Source organism: Pan troglodytes, chromosome 12 (assembly GCF_028858775.2).
Source record: "Pan troglodytes isolate AG18354 chromosome 12, NHGRI_mPanTro3-v2.0_pri, whole genome shotgun sequence".
Taxonomy (NCBI): Eukaryota; Metazoa; Chordata; class Mammalia; order Primates; family Hominidae; genus Pan; species Pan troglodytes.
In genome coordinates this window covers 52671980-52693237 of record NC_072410.2, presented here as the reverse complement: position 1 = coordinate 52693237, position 21258 = coordinate 52671980, and the positions used below count along the sequence as shown (strand labels likewise).

General features: G+C 43.8%; 1 protein-coding gene across 30 annotated transcripts in view; it reads right to left on the bottom strand.

Moving 5' to 3' along the window:
• The window catches only part of ASPRV1 (aspartic peptidase retroviral like 1), a 136227-nt gene that overhangs the window by 88243 nt on the left and 26726 nt on the right, over window positions 1–21258 (bottom strand). For 9 of the 30 annotated variants that reach the window (XR_010149407.1, XR_010149391.1, XR_010149409.1 and 6 more), the window contains 2 exons: window positions 17699–17790; window positions 13077–13179 (listed from right to left, as the gene is read on the bottom strand). The gene's annotated coding sequence lies outside the window, so the exon portion shown is untranslated. Of the gene's footprint in view, window positions 1–6056; window positions 8667–8697; window positions 10473–13076; window positions 13180–15603; window positions 15670–17698; window positions 17791–21211; window positions 21250–21258 lie in introns of those variants that run through there. The other 21 variants (XR_010149398.1, XR_010149399.1, XR_010149396.1 and 18 more) reach the window with 8 other exon arrangements.

The window sequence follows — 21258 nt, the reverse complement described above, 5'->3', positions numbered from 1 at the left end:
ATCCTTCAATGTAAAACCATTATGCAGATAAGCAGTAAGTGCTACTCAAAACAAGAAATACCTTCAAAAGACGGAAGATAATGGAAAAGTAAACATCAGAGGGTCTACATATTATTCTTTGTGTAGCTAAAGAAATGCAGGAAGGCTGGGCAGAGTGGCTCATGCTTGTATTCCCAACACTTTGGGAGGCCAAGAAAGTTGAACTGCTTGAGGCTAGTGGCCTGGGCAACCAGGCTGGGCAACATACCAAGTTCAAGACCAGCCTGGGCAACATACCAAGACCCTGTCACTAAAAGACAAAAAAAATAGTAGCCAGGTGTGGTGGTGATCACCTGTAAGTGCTAGCTACTCAGGAGGCTAAGGTGGGAGGATTGCCTGAGGCCAAGAGTTTGAGGTTACAATGAGCTATGACATCATAGCACTTCACTCCAGCCTTGGCAACAGAACAAAACCATGTCTCAAGGGGAAAAAAAAAGCGTATGAAGCTGTTTATTCCCCCTTGGTAGGCTCTGGACACACAGAAGTGAACCCAGAAGTGATTTTAGGAGGAAGAGTTTGAGAGAGTTAAATTGCTTGCAAAATAGAATGACAGAAGTATTTGGAGTTCTAGTGGTAATATGCTAAGGAGAGTTTGCAGAGGAGAGAAAGATAAGATGATAAAAGACCAAGGCCAGCTGGGTGGGGTGGCTTACGCCTGTAATCCCAGCACTTTGGGAAGCCGAGGTGGGCGGATCACCTGAGGTTGGGAGTTCGAGACCAGCCTGACCAACATGGAGAAACCCTGTCTCTACTAAAAATACAAAAATTAGCCAGGCATAGTGGCACATGCCTGTAATCCCAGCTACCTGGGAGGCTGAGGTAGGAGAATCACTTGAACGTGGGAGGCAAAGGTTTGCAGTGAGCCGAGATCATGCCATTGCACTCCAGCCGGGGCAACAAGAGCAAAACTCCATCTCAAAAAAAAAAAAAAAAAACAAAGCCAACATATGTGGGTGATATGAATAATGACAAATCCCTAGTGGAGGGGTGGGCAAAAGTACTCTGAGGAACAGGAATAACCAGTATTAGAATTCAAGTTGCTTACTTTGTTGCAATGTTGAATTCTCTCCATTATCCCAAACCTTTGATAAAGTCTGCAACGCATATAAAGGCTTTAGCTGGGAGTTCTACATCTGTATCATTGTGGATGGAAACAGGGTCAGTGTACTTGATCTAGTAAACCATCCATAATCTAAACAAATTCAACGGAAGCAAGAGCTCAAAATCAGAGCTCCTGGGAATTTGAAGAAATCTGAAGAAGGAATCAGAACAACTTGCTGTAAGTTGAAGAATGACATTTTCAGCCAAAACTTTAAGGAGAAGGATGACTCCAGCTAGCTGATGGGTTATACTAGGATGCTCAATCCTTAGACGTTTAAACCAGATTACATGAGGTTCCACAGTGATTTACAGAAACAGCCAGCAGGGGAGGTGCCAATTACTCTGCTTGCACAAGAAACAAACTGAGGATCATATGCCCCACCTCTTCTCCATTCTGCATGCTCCTAAAGAGGTCTTCTGGCCCCTACTGCACCTAAGGGTGGCCTTAGTCAACTCTCACGTTTTCTTCCAAGGTTCTAGCCCTCAGATGCTTCCTCTCCAGGACTTCCATTTTACTTAGAGTCTGAATCTCAGCTTAACCTTTCATTGTTCTTGAATAAGAAAAGAAAGAACCACATCCTAAACATCTTACATTACAACCGGAGACTATTAAATTCCCAGTGGGGGAATAGAAAACAGTAATGCAAAAGCATGTTAACAAATGACGCTAGACAGTGATGCTCCTAAATCAAGGAAATGAGGAGGAGGAGGAGGTTTGGAAAGGGAAAGAGAATGGTGTGATGAACAATATAATTTGGCTTGAGACATGTTGAGTTTAAGGCGCTTAAGAGCTATCCAGGTTACAATGCCAATAGTGTTTGGCTATTATGAGTAAGAAACTCAGAAGAGAGAAAAATCTAGGTGGAGGATGATGGTATTAAAGTACTTGATGTATTAGTGGTAGCTGAACCAATAAATATAGATGCCATCATCTAGAGACAGTATATAGAGGGAGTAGAGACAGTTGGGCATAGTGGCACCCACCTATGTAATCTCAGCTACTCAGGGAGGCTGAGACAGGAAGATTGCTTGAGCTCAGAAGTTTGAAGCTGCAGTGAACTGTGATCACACCACCACACTCTAGCCTGAGTGACAGAGCAAGACTTTGTCTCTTTATTTTTTAAATTTTTATTCATTTATTTTGAGATGGAGTCTTGCTCTGTCACCCAGGCCGGAGTGCAATGGCCTGATCTCAGCTCACTGCAACCTAAGACTTTCCCTAACAGCCTTCCTAAAGCTGTTAACAAGTTTTCCACAGTTATAAGCCAATTAATACTTAGAAAATACCGGCTGGGCACGGTGGCTCACGCCTGTAATCCCAGCACTTTGGGAGGCCGAGGCAGGTGGATCACGAGGTCAAAAGTTCAAGACCAGCCTGGCCAAGATGGTGAAACTTCGTCTTTACTAAAAGTACAAAAATTAGCCGGGTGCAGTGGCAGGCACCTGTAATCTGACCTACTCGGGAGGCTGAGGCAGGAATCACTTGAACCCGGGAGGCAGAGGTTTCAGTGAGCCGAGATCACACCACTGTATTCCAGCCTGGGTGACAGAGTGAGACTCCGACTCAAAACTAAACTAAACTAAACTAACGTGGCAAATACTTGTAGACTGACCAAATAAACTACAAGCTCTATTTAAGATCTCTGAATGCCCATTTCAAGCCCTCTTCCCACTTTCCTATAAGCGAGCTGACTCCCTGGTCTTCAGTTAAAACCATAGTCTTTCAGAAGAAGTGGCAAAAATGGACAAATGCCATAGGCTAAGGCCCCAAGGGTGGGGCTTGTCTATGGAGAATGCTGCTTACTGGATGTTCAAAGAACATACCTAAGGACATGGTCCATCCATATCTAAGGTCATGGTCAAAGCTGAGCCTTTCCATCTAGTTTATGATTAGCTAAGCCAACTGAGATCAGCCAACTAATGATCTCACTCACGACAATAAAGACACATACATGAGGGTCTCAAGAGGACCTAGTAATTTCTTCATCAGAAGTCTTAGAGATTTCTTTCAGGTGGTCTTTCCCCAGCTGTGCTGGTTGGGAATGGCATGCAGGGGAAGTAACTGGCTTGTTCTTTGGTTACTAGCTAAGCCAACTTCCATTCCTGGTACGTGGTCACCCACCCAGTCAGATTTAAATGGCGACCCACCTGTAACACCGCCCTGCCCACAGAGCATGAGCTTATCTCCATTCAAGGATTGAAAAAAAATTATAGTCTGGACTGCCCACAAGATATAGAAGAGAAATTTAATAGGGAAAGGAGAAAATTTATGTCATACCCATTCCATAAAAATGAGCTACATCCCATTTGGCACTGATCCCCATGTGTAACATCAAAATCCTGAACTAGCAGTTAAACTTGAGACTGATGCTGAGATGAATATAGTCCCAGAGTAGAAGGAAGGGTGCTCAGGAGCACTCTAGAGAAATTCTGAGAGGTCCAATCTAGGGAAGAGAGCCTCAGAGAAGCCCTCCTATCTTGTATCCAGAAGCCAGTGACGACCATGGCCGTGATGGCACCATTGCATTTACCACTTCCTGTTTCCATTGGGAAGAAGAGGATTCAAAGTGGAAGAAAGAATGCAGAATTCTTCCTTCCTCCCTATTTTAGAGTTCCACTGCGGATTAGAGCTATCCTTATGCAGACACACAGGAAATAGTGATTACTACCTTCATCTGGAATTGCAGATGAAGGTAATAGTAACATTATCTTCATCTGGAATTACTCTATTTGATGTCCATTCCTTTGGGATAAAGATTCACTCTTTCCAAAACTGTATTCCACCAAACACATATTCTGTAAGATTTTAATAAATATTCCTTCAGGAAAAAAAATGGATCTCTAGTTAAATACGTTTGAAAAATGTTATATATTCTATTTCCCTTTTGGAGTTTTACAATGCATATTAAAAACTCTTTTTGAGGTGCAGGCAGCTGGACAGCTAACATGAAATCCAGGGCAAGAGCTCAACAAAGCTAAGAGCCTTGTTCCAGAAGGCAGCAGGACAGACTAGCATGGCATCTAATTAGCACAAAGAGCACTAGGCGAAGTTCAAGGTGGTCAACACAGGGAGATCTGTGCATGGACAGAACTCTACCTACTAAAGCCTAGATGCAAGAAAAGGCTCTAGTATCAGATAAGTGACCTGGCCAGGGAAAGTGTGGAAAGTCCCTGGTGAGGGACTGACAGCAGGGCTTTAGTCCTGGACAGGGTTAGGAAGTCCAGGCAGAGGAACAAGACAAAGCTTGTACTTCTAGGTAAAAGCCAAAATAAAGGTGAGATGGAGGGAAAGCAGAAACTGATAGGCAGAGAGCTGTCATTCAGGGCATAGAACACATGCCCAGGAGTTCTTCCCTACTGGAGACACTGGCTCTAATATCCTAGTGATCAGCAGATCCTGCTTTCCACTAGACCTCGTGTATGAGGCTGCAGGGGTTGAGGGGAGAGGAAACGGTGTAGGATGTTCAGAAATCTCAAGTAGTGCTGATTCCATTAAGGTAGGGGGTACAGACCTTGCCAAACTTTGGGGGATAGGGAGGACAGGCCATTCCTAGGCTGCCCACTAGGGAAATGTGTCCAAAAAAATTAGCTAGAACCCAAGAGGCCTCAGTGAAGCCAAAAGTCTGGATCAAAAATAAAGTGCTCCAGACTTAGAATAGGAACATGGACAGTGAAATTGAACCTCAGGGTGGAGGCATCTATAAACCCAATTGTAAGGAGTTCAGAAAGGCACTGAGATTTGAGTTGCCTCTGTAAAATATGCCCTTGGGGGAGAAAACGCTGTGAGAATTCTAATCATAAAGGCAGTTAGAGAACACTGGTGAATGAAAGATGATGCCAAGTCAACTAGGAAGGGTCTCTCTTTGGAAGAACTCAGGCCAAAAAAGCTGTATGCCTTCTCTGGGAGGCCGAGGCGGGTGTATCACCTGAGGTCAGGAGTTCAAGACCAGCCTGGCCAACATGGTGAAACCCCATCTCCACTAAAAATACAAAAATTAGCTGGGCATGGTGGTGCGCGCCTGTAATCCCAGCTACTTGGGACGCTAAGGCAGGAAAATCACTTGAACCCAGGAGGCGGAAGTTGCAGTGAGCCAAGATTGCTCTACTGCACTCCAGCCTGGGTGGCAGAGTAAGACAGAGTCTCGCATTTAAAAAAAAAAAAAGTTGTATGTCTTAATCACAGGGACTATCTTTGCAGCTTCTGGATCAGCTCTTTTGGCTCCACAAAATTAGTGGACAAGGGGGAACTGCACCTTTGCATGGATACCCCAAGTGCTTTGTCATCGCTTTTTGCATGGCTTATTTTGCTTTCTGGTAAAGTTCTTAGCATAGCTCATTGGGAAATTGAGACCACAAGTTGTCCGTGACCACCAGCCACGAAGGAAATGCCCTGCCCTTGTTGCCACTGGTGGCCTCTTTTGCGCCACCATTTTGCATCATTTCTCGGAAGCTGTGCCTCCCCCTTCTAAGATCTGTGACAGTCTTGTCTCAGTACATCACAGTAAACCACAGACCCAAAGGTCCAGCACTCCTGGTTACATTACAGCTGTCAGCTGCTCTCCAGACAACATTGTGCCTCCATCCGAACATGCTGGTGGGCTATCTACTCAGCACAACCTCTTTTGGGGTCATGGGCCTCCATAACCAGCACCCTCAGCTGCTTGTCTTTTCTCAGACAAAACTGTGAAGGAAACCAAGTATTTCTTTAGAGACCCAGCATCTCTCTTCAAGGCCTTTATCTCAAACTCATTGGTGTCTCCTTCTTGTCCCTGCAACTAGGGGCACAGTGCCTTCTCCTCTCTATCCCTTCCTCAGTCTGGTTCTCAGAAATCAATCTTATAAACTCATTCATACTTCCAGTTAACATGACCAAAATGTTTCACAATCAAAACTCTTCCTGGAGTCTCTTCATTTTTAATAGGGTCTCAAAGATTTAAATCAAGAAAAAGAAATTTCAATTGTGGGATTCCAAGCAATAGCAAACAGCTAGGGCAAGTTTTTGAGGGGCAGGACACATTCTTGGTCCCCTGAAATTATACCACTTGACAGACCAGCTCTTTTTATTCCATCACCTGACACCTTCAAGCCATCTCTTCTGCTAGCCCAGGGGCCAGGATCCCTGGATGTGTGCCAGCACCCACTGCTATCTGGTCTCCCTTGGAGAAAAAAAAAGGAGACACCTAATTTTTTGTTTTGTTTTTCTGAGACAGAGTTCCACTCCTGTTGCCCAGGCTAGAGTGCAATGACACGATCTCGGCTCATGGCAACCACCGCCTCCCGGATTCAGGCGATTCTCCTGCCACAGCCTCCCAAGTGGCTGGGATCACAGGCATGAGCCACCACGCCCAGCTAATTTTGTATTTTTAGTAGAGACGGGGTTTCTCCATGTTGGTCAGGCTGGTCTCAAACTCCCAACCTCAGGTGATCCGCCCACCTCGGCCTCCCAAAGTGCTGGGATTCCGGGCGTGAGCCACCACGCCTGGCTGAGACACCTCTTATTTACTCAGTAATCATTCACTGTAGTAGTCACACAACAGGTGCCACCAGCTCCAGTACATGCAGTGAGGATACACCACACCCTCACCTCTGGCCCCATCACACCTGACTTTGTGAGCCACATCAACAGATTTTATGTAGATGATAGGACAGAGCCACTTAAGCAGTAAACCAATTACCAGTGGTGTTTTGACACGTGTGGCCTATGCTGTGATGAAGAACAAAGGCTTTTTGAAATCCTCACCTACAGCCAATTGGTATATTTCCCACATATGTTGCTGCAGCATCTCTATATATAGAATCTAGTATTCTATAAACAGAATGTTCTGGCTAAACACGTCCCAACAAGCAAAATCGCAAGATGGGTAAAGATGGCATCTCATCACCCTTCTTTCTCCTACCCTCCTTTCCTAAATCTCACCAGGGACAGAAAAGCTTTGTGAAAACAGCATGGGCTTTGGCGTTGTACAGACTTGAGGAGAAATAAATCCTAGCTCAGCCTTTTTATTAGCTGTGTGACCTTGGGCAAGTTACATAACTTCTTTGACTTTCAGCTTGCCCATGTGCAAAAGATGGGAATACTTTATTGGTTTGTATTACAATTAAATAATGTATGAAAGCATCTAATATATGCCTGGCTCTCAAGGGACACAAGTTTCTGTTATCCATCTAAATTATCATGTACCTGGTATCCTCAAGCTATCAAAGCCAAGGTGTGTGCCCCACACAAATATTCCTTTCCTTTCCTAAACCCTACTGAAGCTGCCATCCCCTCTAAGAGCTGATCTAATCACACTGTTAAAAGGAATGCAATTCTGATGAAACGAATTCAAGTAAAACATAAACAACATTGCTGGGTTTCCATATTAACTCTGGGGGTGGGCGGTTTCTGCATTTAAAAAAGAAGCCTGGTTGGGAGGCCGAGGTGGGTGGATCACTTGAGGTCAGGAGTTCGAGACTAGCCTGGCCAACATGGTGAAACCCTGTCTCTACTAAAAACACAAAAATTAGCCAGGCATGGTGGCACACACCTATAATTCCAGCTACTTGGGAGGCTGAGGTGAGAGAATCGCTTAAACCCAAAGGCAGAGGTTGCAGTGAGCCGAGATCACACCACTGCACTCCAATCTGGGCAATAGAGCGAGACTCTAAAAAAGCCTGGAAATTCAAATGAGAGGCAGGACGTGTAATGGTGAAGCTCTCCTAAAGGACAGAAGACCAGTGTTCACCTTTTCCCCTGCAAGAACAGCCTCTTTCACTCTCTCTGCAGAAGATGAGAAACCAATCAGAGCTACAGAACATCAGCTCAGATTGCTGAATGTCACACCTCGAATCAACAACAGGTCCAGAATAGAACTTGGAGCCTTGGCTACCCCTCCTGCTCTAGTCAGCACATGTCACTTCCTTACCCAGGAAGATGTGGTGTTTTGTTTTTTGTTTTTTCCCTAGGAGGTTTCCAACACTATTTTAAACTCTTTGGACTCAAGCAACAGGATCTGACTATGGTCACAGCCTTGAAACAGTGTGCAGGAGGCCTGGACCTTACTTCTAGCATCACACCTTTCTTTAAATGGTCTCAACAAGGCCCAGATTAACACAGGTGGTAGAATGGACCTATGTCTTGACTTGTCTCTTAGTGATCCAGGAAGGAGGATCACAGAGAAATTTCTAGGCTTCCCACATACAGGATCACAGAAGCAGATTATTAAGGCTAAAATCAGCCTAAGTATAATCACCTGACACATGTGCTATGCTGACTATAAATCACAATTCAGGATGGGAGTTCTTATTATTAGGTACTCTTTGGCGGTATGAATGTTCTCCTTTGCTTTCCTGGCAAGACCCTAGGAAGCCAAGGGCACTAGCTCAGGCTGGGGTCTGAGAAGCCAAACACCCCTGGGGGAGGGAGGGTGGTCGAAAAGGCTGGCTGGCAGCTTCAGCAGGTGGTATAAAGGGGAACTGAAGGTGAAGTCTAGGGTGAGGGAAGGACTGGTCCAGGCAGGATTACTCAACAGCATGTGCTCAGGGAACTGGCAAAACAAGAACAACAACAACAACAAATATTTTAAGTTACTTTATATTTATGAAAGTGGTAACCAAGGTAAAAATCAGAATTTTGCTGCATTTTCTTTATATTTTGCTAGGTTTCTTTATACTTGTTTTGCATTTACGCTGTTTTTAAAATACATACGGAGGGATGAAAGTATGAGGGACATAATAATTTTTCTATTGCCTAAGACTATTAAACAAATTCTTAATCTGGCCCCTGACTTCAGGAAGAAGCAAGGAAAACCAAGACTTTGAACTTTCCAGGTCAATATTCATTTCTTCATTCAATAAATATTTCCTGAGGTGTTAGTAAGCATCAGGCCTTTGCTCAGTCCTGGGATACAGCAGCAAACAAAAGAGATGTGGTTCCTGGAGTTCAGTTTAGTGAGAGTGGGTAAGAACAAGAACAGGATCTAAAGCCAAAGGTCTATATTGGAAAACAGGCAAGATTCCACAGCCAGCAATTAAATGCCAACAGAAAAGCCCAGGGGCATGCAAGAAGCTATTCAGGAAGATGAGCTGGTTCAGAAAATGCTCTCATCCCCTCACTCACTTTGACAGGGGAGACAGCCACTGTGGTGGGTTGAATTCATCAATGTAAGTGCCCTCACAGCCAATGCCACCATGAAACTGCCCATTCTCTGTTCACAGCCATGTAACTATAAGCTATGTGCAAGATCTTGAAAGCTCCAAAGAAAAACACAAGATTTGAATTGTCTACTGACAGAAATTCTAGAAGGTACAGCACACCAAAAGTGGGAAGTATAAAACCAACTACCAGAGGCAGCTGGGGGATCCTCCCCCGACATAGTCACTACACTTCTCTGACACTGCACGAAAAGTAAAAATAGCAAAGGGAAAATAAAGGGGAGAGGGGAAGAGGGACTGGAGAAGAGATCAGGTGAGATGGTCAGGCTACAGTCAGAAGCCTCCTGAGAGGAGTTTCTGATTTACAGTATGAAGCAGGCAAAACATGAAGAAAGGCTATGGCCTGGTGTGTTAGAAAAACAAGTCATAGGCCAGGCGTGGTGACTCATGCCTGTAATCCCAGCACTTTGGGAGGCTAAGGCAGGTGGATCACAAGGTCAAGAGATCGAGACCATCCTGGCCAACATGGTGAAATGCCGTCTCTACTAAAAGCACAAAAATTAGCTGGGCGTGGTGGCGTGTGCCTGTAATCCCAGCTACTCAGGAGGCTGAGGCAGGAGAACTGCTTAAATCCGGGAGGCAGAGGTTGCAGTGAGCCGAGATCGCGCCACTGCACTCCAGCCTGGTGACAGAGCGAGACTCCATCTCAAAAAAAAAAAGAGGCCAGGCATGGTGGCTCACCCCTGTAATCCCAGCATTTTGGGAGGCCGAGGCGGGCAGATCACGAGGTCAGGAGATCGAGGCCATCCTGGCTAACACAGTGAAACCCCATCTCTACTAAAAATACAAAAAATTAGCCGGGCGTGGTGGCAGGTGCCTGTAGTCCCAGCTACTTGGGAGGCTGAGGCAGGAGAATGGCGTGAACCCAGGAAGCAAAGGTTGCAGTGAGCCGAGATCGCACCACTGCACTCCAACCTGGGGGACAGTGCGAAACTCTGTCTTAAAAGAAAAAAAAAAAGAAAAAAGAAAAGTTATTCCAGCAGCTCAGCTCCAGCACTGTCAGGAGGTGATGGCCATGGTAAAGGTGGAGACCCAACAACAGCAACAGCAGGAGGTATGGAATCTATGCACAGCCAGCACAGTAGGGGCCTACAGAGATCTCAAAGTATTTGACTTCTCTGGGCCTCAGTTTCCTTTATCTGAAAATGAAGATGGTAAGAGTGTACATTAATTACCTAGGACTGCCATAACAAATTACCACAAACTATATGGCTTAAAACAACAGAAATTTATTCTCTTGCAGTTTAGGAAGCTACAAGTTTGAAATCCAGGTGTCAGTAGGGCCATGCTCCCTCTGAAGGCTCTAGGGAAGAATGCTTCCTTGTCTCTTCTAGTTTCTGGTGGTTATCAGCAACCCTTGGAGGGCCAGAGCCATTCCTTAGTTTGCAGCAGCATAACTGCAATCTCTGCCTCCATCTTCATGTGGCCATCTTCCCTCTGTGTCCCTCTCTTCTTATGACAACACCAGTCACTAGACTAAGACTTTCCAGTAAAACTTCATCTCAACTTGATCATATGTGCAAAGACCTTATTTCCAAGTAAGATCACTTTCTTTTTTTTTTTTATTTTTTTATTTTATTATTATTATACTTTAAGTTTTAGGGTACATGTGCACAATGTGCAGGTTAGTTACATATGTATACATGTAACTAACCAGCCATGCTGGTGTGCTGCACCCATTAACTCGTCATTTAGCATTAGGTATATCTCCTAATGCTATCCCTCCCCCCTCCCCTCTCCCCCAAGTAAGATCACTTTCATAGGTTCTGGGACAACATGAATTTTGGGGGATACTATTCAATTCGGTACAGAGCACCAACCTTATAATAAGTTTATACATGTAAGGTATTATACTTAGGACTATGACTGGCACACAATATGTGCTGTGTAAAGGTTGGCTACTCTTCTTCAACATCTCTGGCAGGTAGCTGCTGCCAAAAGGATATGTGGGTGTGTTCTCTTATGTAAAAATCACTCTCCCTCCATTTTGAGTCAGAGGCAAGAAACTGAATCAAACTAGAGTTCTGAAATAAGCTGATTAGCGCAGAGCTAGAGCACATGTTTATTACCATTCAGTACCCCTTTATCAATATCCCACCAATATTCTCAGTCTGGAGTGAAAAAATACCTGCTACAAGCATTTGTTTTTTGAACAACATAGACTTTATCATTCCAAATGAACAATGGCCCTTCAAAGCAGTCCCCTGGTTAGGATCTGCCTTCAAAGAGCCTTCAGAGCCAGCCAAGAAGCTGTAGCAGAGAGACAGCAGTCTCATCACTTACAATTCAGACTGTGAGTTCTGATCCCAAACTGCTTTACATGGTATATTCACCCCATCGTTTGGTAATGAAACGACTTTTGGCTGTATCCAAACATTAAATCCATTCTCTGAGATGGAGATGTGCTATTTCAGAGAAAGTGATATTCAAAATAACAAGCTACTTTCAAATTAGGGAAGAGGAGAACAGATTAAAGGTTCTTGCTCTTGCTTCTCCTTTAACAAATGAATTAGGGACAGCTACCCAAACTGAAAAAAATACAAGGCTGGGCGCAGTGGCTCACGCCTGTAATCCCAGCACTTTTCGAGGCTGAGGTGGGCAGATCACAAGGTCAGGAGTTCGAGACCAGCCTGGCCAAATAGGGAAACCATCTCTATTAAAAATACAAATATCAGCCGGGCATGGTGGCGAGTGCCTGTAGTCCCAGGTACTTGGGAGGCTGAGGCAGGAGAATCGCTTGAACCCAGGAAGCAGAGATTGTGGTGAGCCGAGATCATGCCATTGCACTCCAGCCTGAGCAACAGTGAGACTTCGTCAAAAAAAGAAAAAAGAAAAAAAAAGAAAAAAGAAATACAGCCAGATCCCAACCACTCTCTTCATATCAAAATAAATACCAGATGGATCAAAGACTTAAATTTAAAGATTAAAGATTTAAACACACACAGTACTCAAAAAGAACAAGTAACTATTTTTATAATTTTGAGGTGGGGAAGCACGCTTTTTTCTAAACATTGGTCTAGTAGCAGAAAAAATTACAAGGGAAGAGATTTTCTGACTACCTAAAAATGTAAAATTTGCACACAGAAAAAAAGCTACATAGACAAAGTTGAAAGGAAATGACAAAATGGGAACAATTCTATATTATATATGATAGTCGACATGTTAACTCTTACAAATTAATTTAAAAAATTATTGGAAAAAATGTGTAGGCAAGGTGCAGTGCTTCACACGTGTAACCCCAATGCTTTGAGAGGCCAAGGCAGGAGGAGCACTTCAGGCCAAAGCTCAAGACCAGTCTGGGCTGCAAGAACCCATCTCTACAAAAAATAAAAAATTAGCCAGGTGTGGTAGCAGGCGCCTGTAGGCCCAGCTACTCACGAGGCTGAGGCAGGAGGATCTCTTGAGCCCAAGAGTTCAAGGCTACAATGAGCTATGATTGCACCACTGCATTCCAGCCTAGACAACAAACCAAGACCCTGTCTCTAAAAGAAAAAAAAAAGTTCAAAAGTCATGAACAAGTGATTTAAAGAAAAAATACAAAGGTCCAAAACACCTCTGAAAATTCAACCTTTAATATTCAAATAAATGAAAATTAAAGCATTCCTAATGAGTGCTATGTTTCAGTTACTATTCTAAGCATTTTACTTGGATTTATTCCTCACAATAACCCTATAAAATAGGTGCTATCATTATCCCTACTTTACCGAGATGAAACTGAGGGACAGAGAAGGTAAATGACTTACCTAAGGTCACACAGTTAGTAAATGGCTGAGTCAGAATTCAGCCCCTAGCAGGCTGGCTCCAAAGTCACATTCTTAACCACTGTGTTACAAGACCACGTCTCACCTGTCAGATGAGGAAGACAAAAAATACAACACCCAATGTTATTAAAAACATGGGAAAACAGGCAATCTCATGTGCTAATAGAAGTTTATATTCTTAAGGGTAGTTTGGCTCCGTGAATTGACATTTTAAATATGCATACCCTTTAACTCAGCTGGCAAATTTCTTGGAATTTATCCTAAAGAGATAGTGCACAAGCATGCAAAGATGTATATACCAAGTGTTTATCATAGAATGCTCACAATAATCAAAATATTGCAAATAAAAAGCCCAATAAATATACCAAATGTCCAACAAATTCATTCACTCAACAAATATTTATTAAGCATCAGTGATGTACCAGGAACTGTTCTCAATACCAAGTATAGAGCATGGATAAAAGAAAAAAGGGCCAGGTGTGGTGGTTGACACCTGTAATCCCAGCACTTTGGGAGGCTGAGGAGGGAGGATTGCTTGAACCTAGGAGTTTGAGACCAGACTGGGCAACACATTGAGACCCCATCTTTAGAAAAAATTTTTAAAAATAGCTGGGTGAAGCAGCACATGCCTGTAGTCCCAATTACTTGAGAGGCTGAGGTAAGAGGATCACTTAAGCCCAGGAGGTGAAGGTTGCAGTGAGATGAGATCATGCCACTGCACTCCAGTGTGGGTGACAGAGCGAGACCCTGTCTCCAAAAAAAAGGGGGAGAAACACTCATTCTATGATATAGAATGAGATGCTGCCTGATTCTAGCATAATAAAACAATCTTTAAAAGAAAAATCCCTGTCTTCATGGAGCTTATATTCTAATGGAGAGAAGTTAGGCAATAAGCAAATAAATAAGAAAAGTATATATCAGATGATGCTAAATGCTATAGAGAAAAATATAGAAGGGAAGAGAGATAGGGAAGAAAAGAGGATTGTTATCTTGTTACGGGAGTCAAAGAAGACCCCACTGATAACAGATAAAATAAATGGATTAAATATTAGAGAATAATAGCAGTATTATATCCACTCACTGAACTATAATTCAGCCATTTATTCTGTATTTATTGACATGAAAATGTCCTCAATCAAGTGAAATCAAGTGAAAAAAAGATGGTAAAACAGTAACAAGATATGACTCCACTGATATAAAATTACACATATATATGCTCATATTCCAACTGGGAGAGTAGACCAACATCTAACAAGATTAATAATACTGAGTAAGGGTCCAGGCTGAGTGCCAGGCAACAGTATAAGCAGCGTATCTGTTCACGCACCCATTCACTGATCCTCCTCCCAATACCTATACTTTGCTCCAGAAAGAATTTAAGGACAGCAAATCTACACACCTCCTCAAGTTCTTTATTTCTCTAATCCTTTCTCTCTTCTTCCCAGAAGCCAGGCCAGTGACAGTGTGAAAAAGGGACATAAGAAGGATGGAAGGAAACCTCCACAGAATCTGGATGGGATTCCTCTTATTTCAATACATAGGAAACAGGTCCTGGGGAGGCACAACTCCTCCCTGCACACCTGCAGGATTTGAAGCAAGGCCACCTGACTCAGACTCCCTATTTTCATCCCCTACAAAACCCAAGATGCCCTGCAGGGACAGCTGGGAGCAAGCCTGGCTCATCATATGGAGGTGAAAGGCCACAGGAGGCCAGAGCTCTACCCTTGGCACACAAGGCCTACATCTTTCTATGAGCAGAAAGGACAGAGTCAAGCCCTTTTTGGCCCCTACCATGTCCTCTCCTCCATGCCTGTACTCATAAGCTATCCTGGCTAAGTTAATTCATGCTCAACCCCCCATATCCACCGCCTTGCCCATTTACCGCAGAGATTCACAGATTTCCCCACTAAGGTTCTTGAGACTAAGTCCCTACGAAGAAAGCTGCAGAGGGTGACCAGACATGTTAGTTTGATTCAAACATTTTCAGTCTGGGGTGAGGGTAGCCAGGGTTCAGATCTATCTGCTCTTACATATGTAAGAGCAGACTACACTTCTTGTTTGAGCATAATGCCACAAACAAGGAACTGGAAACTTCCCAAAGGTGAAATCCACATTGTTAGTGCCTGTATCTTTAGCCTGGGGTGGGGGGTATAGGCACATGAGTGGAGGCAGGGCACTCAGGGAAAGACTCAACTACTTCAAAACATTTCTCATATACTCTCTGTCACCTCTTGGACACCAACTATAAGCCAGGCTCTGTGTTAAGTGCTTTCATACACTATTGACAAAAAAAGTAACATCACTTTTATCAAACATTCCTACTATGTACTACTGAATTTAAGACGCCTAAAGCACATTCAGGTCCAGCTGCCCTGCTGATAGTTAAATATTCAGGCTTGTTGTTAAGCAGAGGATAGAAACCTGAGATTCTCTCCTCAGGGTTATCACAGAAGTCTACAAACTATCAAGTCTGATTCTTCAGGCCCCAATCTGGCTTCAGCTCTCTTACCTGTGCTTTCGGCAGGAAACATCACAAACACTCATGTACGCATCTCAAGTCCCCAACACACTTGGTCTGCAAGTGGAAGAAATTCCCTGCTAGAAATGGGTACCACATGAGGTAGACAAAACCCAAAAGTAATCACACTTCTTCAGCAGAGGAACCTCTTTCTCTCTCCACCTCTCTCATCTTTGCCAAATGTGTATTTATTGAACTCGTATTATGCTCATCACTACAGGATATAAGAGATGCCTCCTGCCTTCAAAAATTTACCCCAATAGGGAAAACAAAATCAACACATAGGAAGCATGTTATAAAAATAAGAGGGCTCACCAGGCGCGGTGGCTCACGCCTGTAATCCCAGCACTTTGGGAGGCTGAGGCGTGGGGATCACAAGGTGAGGAGTTCAAGACCAGCCTGGCCAAAATGGTGAAACCCCGTCTCTACTGTAATCCCAGCTAGTCAGGAGGCTGAGGCAGGAGAATCGCTTGAACCCAGGAGACGGAGATTGCAGTGAGCCGGTATCGTGCCACTGCACTCCAGCCTGGGTGACAGAGTGAGACTCCGTCTCAAAAAATAAAAAATAGCTGGGCGCGGTGGCTCACACCTGTAATCCCAGCACTTTGGGAGGCCGAGGCGGGTGGGTCACAAGGTCAGGAGATCAAGACCACGGTGAAACCCCGTCTCTACTAAAAATACACACAAAAAAAATTAGCCCGGCGCGGTGGCAGGCGCCTGTAGTCCCAGCTACTCAGGAGGCTGAGGCAGAATTGCGTGAACCCGGAAGGCGGAGTTTGCAGTTAGCCGAGATCGCGCCACTGCACTCCAGCCTGGGTGACAGAGCAAGACTCCGTCTCAATAAATAAATAAATAAATAAATAAATAATAAAAAAATAATAAGAGGGCTCCAAGATTTCTAGTGCATGGAACAGGAAAACAAAGATGCTGGTAAAACAAATGGAGAAGTGGGTAAAGTAAGACAAACGATAGGATGTCCTGGTATATACAGCTATCTTCAATTTCAAATAACCACATCTCCCCCTTTTTGGTTCCATTCCTAGTAGAGGTATGTTTTACTTCAAGAAAAATCTCTAATACAAACATCTGAGACATAAAGTTGGGGATCATTCACAAGACAAAAAAGAGTCTCCTCTTTGCTGTAAAGTTAACTAAGATATTATTTAACCACCCCTTAAACTATCCATCATACATACATACATACATATATATACATACAATGTTTATACCCAGCTTTTCAGGATCACATTTATAAGGTGAAGCAAAGTACTTTTAAAAAACACTCAGGACAGGCGAGGTGGCTCACGCCTATAATCCCAGCACTTTGGGAGGCCGAGACAGGTGGATTACCTGAGGTCAGGAGTTTGAGACCAGTCTGGCCAACGTGGTGAAACCCTGTCTCTATTAAAAATACAAAAATTAGCCAGGCATGGTGGCGCACGCCTGTAATCCCAGCTACTCAGGAGGGCTGAGGCAGGAGAATCACTGGAACCTGGGAGGTGGAGGTTGCAGTGAGCAGAGATCGTGCCACTGCACTCTGATGCCACTGGGCGACAGAGCAAGACTCCGTCTCAAAAAAAAGAAAAAGACACACGCACACGTATGTTTATTACAGCACTATTTACAATAACAAAGACATGGAACCAACCCAAATGCCCATTAATGATAGACTGGATAAAGAAAATATGGTACATATAAACCATGGAATACTATGCAGCCATAAAAAGCAATGAGATCATATCCTTTGCAGGGACATGGATGAAGCTGGAATCATCCTCAGCAAACTAACACAGGAACATAATACCAAACACCACACATTCTCACTCATAAGTGGGAGTTGAACATTGAGAACACATGGACACAGAGAAGGGAATAACACACATCAGGGCTGTTGGGGGGTGGGGGTGAGGGGAGGGAACTTACAGGATAGGTCAATAGGTGCAGCAAACCACCATGGCACACGTACAGCTATGTAACAAACCTGCATGTTCTGCACATGTATCCAGTTTTGTTTTTTCTGGTTTTTAGAATAAAGAAAAAAAAATTTATAAAGGCAATGTATCAGGTTGGGTGTGATAGCACATGCCTGTAATCCTGACACTTGGGAGGCCAAGACGAGAGGATCGCTTGAGGTGAGGAGTTCAAGACCAGCCTGGGCAACATAGCAAGACTCCGTCTCTACAAAAAAATTAAAAATTAAAATTTTTAAAAAGGCAACGTATTGATGAATGAATGGCTAAACTATGATGCATACATAAAATGGATTATTATTCAACCTTAAACCAGAAACAAATCCTGTCACATGCTACAGCATGAATGAACCCTAACACATTATGCTAAGTAAAATAAGCCCATCACACACACAAAAATACTGTATGACTCTATTTATATGAGGCAGTAAAGTATCCAAATTCATAGAAACACAAAGTAGAATGGTGGTACCAGAGAGAAAGGAGGGGTAGGGCAAGAAGAGTTGTTGTTTAATGGGTACAGAGCTTCAGTTTTGCAAGATGAAAAAGTTCTGGAGATCCGTTGCACAAAATGTGAATATACCTAAGACTACCAAAACGTAAAGACTTAAAAGTGGTTAAAATGGCAAATTTTACGTTTGTTTTTTACAATTTCTCATACCCTTAAAAATGGTTAAGATGGTAAATTTTATGTGTGTTTTTTTACAACTGCTTTTTTTTGTTTTGTTTTGTTTTAGACAGAGTCTTGCTCTGTCACACAGGCTGGAGCGCAGTGGCACAATCTCGGCTCCCTGCCACTGCAACCTTCACCTCCTGGGTTCAAGTGATTCTCCCGTCTCAGCCTCCCGAGTAGCTGGGATTATAGGCGTGCGCCACCTCACCCAGCTAATTTTTTTGTATTTTTAGTAGAGACTGGGTTTTGCCATGTTAGGCAAGCTGGTCTCAAACTCCTGACCTCAGGTGATCTGCCCGCCTCAGCCTCCCAAAGTGCTAGGATTATAGGCGTGAGCCACCGCGCCCAGCTCACAACTACTCTTTTTAAAAAGGTAATGTTCATATGGGAAAAAAAAAAATTCAGCAACAGAGAAGGATATTAAAAAACAAAAAGGCCAGGCATGGTGGCTCATGCCTGTAATCCCAGCACTTTGGGAGGCCAAGGTAGGTGGATTGCTTGAGTCCACGTGTTCTAGACCAGCCTGGGCAACACAGGGAAACCCCATCTCTATTTAAAAAAAAGAAAGAAAGAAAGAAAAAGAAAATTTTCAGAAACCGTATGGGTATATAACAAGTATACAGAGTTTCTCCTCTTTTTACATATAAATGCTAACACTAGCACACTAACCATAAATACAATTTTGCACTTTTCTTTAGTTTTCTCTTAATGACAGATCTTGGAGATTGTTCCACATCAGCTTGTTTATGTATATCTGTGTCATTTTTCTTCTTCCTGCAACCAACCATCCATTATGTATCTTTTTTTTTTTTTGAAACAGGATCTTGCTCTGTTGCCCGGGCTGGAGTGCAGTGGTGTGATCTTGGCTCACTGCAACCTCTGCCTCCCAGGTTCCAGCAATTCTCTTGCTTCAGCCTCCCAAGTAGCTGGGATTACAGGCATGCACCACCACGTCCAGCTAATTATTGTAGTTTTAGTAAAGATGGGGTTTCATCATTTTAGCCAGGCTGGTCTTGAACTCCTGACCTCAAGTGATTCACCCGCCTCGGCCTCCCAAAGTGCTGGGATTATAGGCATGAGCCACTGCACCCAGCCAGTAAAACGATTTTTTTGTTTTGTTTTTTTTTTAGACAGAGTCTCGCTCTGTGGCTAGGCTGAAATGCAGTGGCACAATCTCAGCTCACTGCAACCTCTGCCTCCCAGGTTCAAGCGATTCTCCTGCCTCAGCCTCCCGAGTAGCTGGGACTACAGGCACATGCCACCATGCCCAGCTAATTTTTTGTATTTTTAGTAGAGACAGCGTTTCACCATGTTGGCCAGGATGGTCTTGATCGTGATCCGCCCACCTCAACCTCCCCAAGTGCTGGGATTACAGGCGTGAGCCAACACGCATGGCCAAGCTCATTTCTACCAGGCTGTATGTGTTGGCTTTATCAGTACCACAAGGAATCACGGATATGATCAAGGAAATACATGAAATACACATCATCTTCTCAATGCTATGGTCACCCTTTACACTCTGCTGTCTTTATAAATTTCTTGTCAAAATTATTCATTTTACGTGTTTAACTCTGAGGAAACTGAGTCTCACTCTGTCACCCAGGCTGGAGTTAACCTCCACCTCTTGGGTTCAAGCAACCTTCACCTCCCGGGTTCATGCGATTCTCCTGCCTCAGCCTCCCAAGTAGCTGGGATTACAGGCACGCGCCACTGCACTCAGTTATTTTTGTATTTTTTATAGAGACAGTGTTTTGCCATGTGGGCCAGGCTGGCCTGGAACTCCTGGCCTCAAGTGATAGCCTGCGTCAGCCTACCAAAGTGCTACAATTACAGGTGTAAACCACCACGCCTGGACTCCGAAGAAATTTTTTTTTTTTTTTTTTTGAGACAAAGTCTCGCTCTTGTCCCCCAGGCTAGAGGGCAACGGTATGATCTTGGCTCACTGCAACCTCCACCTCCCAGGTTCAGGCGATTCTCCTGCCTCAGCCTCCTGAGTAGCTGGGATTACAGGCGCCTGCCAGCACACCCGGCTAATTTTTGTATTTTTAGTAGAGACAGGGTTTCACCATGTTGGCCAGGCTGGTCTTGAACTCCTGACCTCAGGTGGTCCTCCCGCCTCAGCCTCCCAAAATGCTGGGATTATAGGCAGAAATTACGCACCTGGCCAGAAATTTTTTTTTAAGTTTTATTACCCAACTTTTTTTTTTTTTTTTTTTTGAGACAGAGTCTCACTCTGTCACCCAAGCTGGAATGCAGTGGCACCAATCCCGGCTCACTGCAAGCTCCGCCTCCCGGGTTCACGCCATTCTCCTGGCCTCAGCCTCCTGAGTAGCTGGGACTACAGGCGCCCGCCACTACGCCCGGCTAATTTTTTGTATTTTTTTTTGTAGAGACAGGGTTTTCACCACGTTAGCCAGGATGGTCTCGATCTCCTGACCTCGTGATCCGCCCACCTCGGCCTCCCAAAGTGCTGGGATTACAGGCGTGAGCCACCGTGCCCGGCCCACCAACTAATTTTTTTAAAAGCACCTTTTTCACTTCAGTGTCTCTCAGTCTGCTGATTGGTTTTCTTTTTTTTTTTTTTTTAATGGTAAATTGAATTTTTTTTTTAATTATACTTTAAGTTCTGGGCTACATGTGCAGAACATGCAGGTTTGTTACATACGTATGCACACTGATTGGTTTTCTTAGAGGGAGCATAGTGAGGTAGAAATGAGGGCTCCTTAGATACATCAGGGTTCAAGTATCAGTTCTGCCATTTCCAAGTTAATTAATCTCTTAGAGCAGACGTCCCCAACCTTTTTGGCATCAGGGACCCGTTTCATGAAAGACAATTTTTCCATGGACAAAGGGGAGGGAATGGTCTCAGGATAATTCAAGTACATTACATTTATTGTGCACGTTATTTCTATTATTATTATGTTGTAATATATAATGAAATAATCATACAACTCACCATAATGTACAATCAGTGGGAGCCCTGAGCTTGTTTTCCTGCAATTA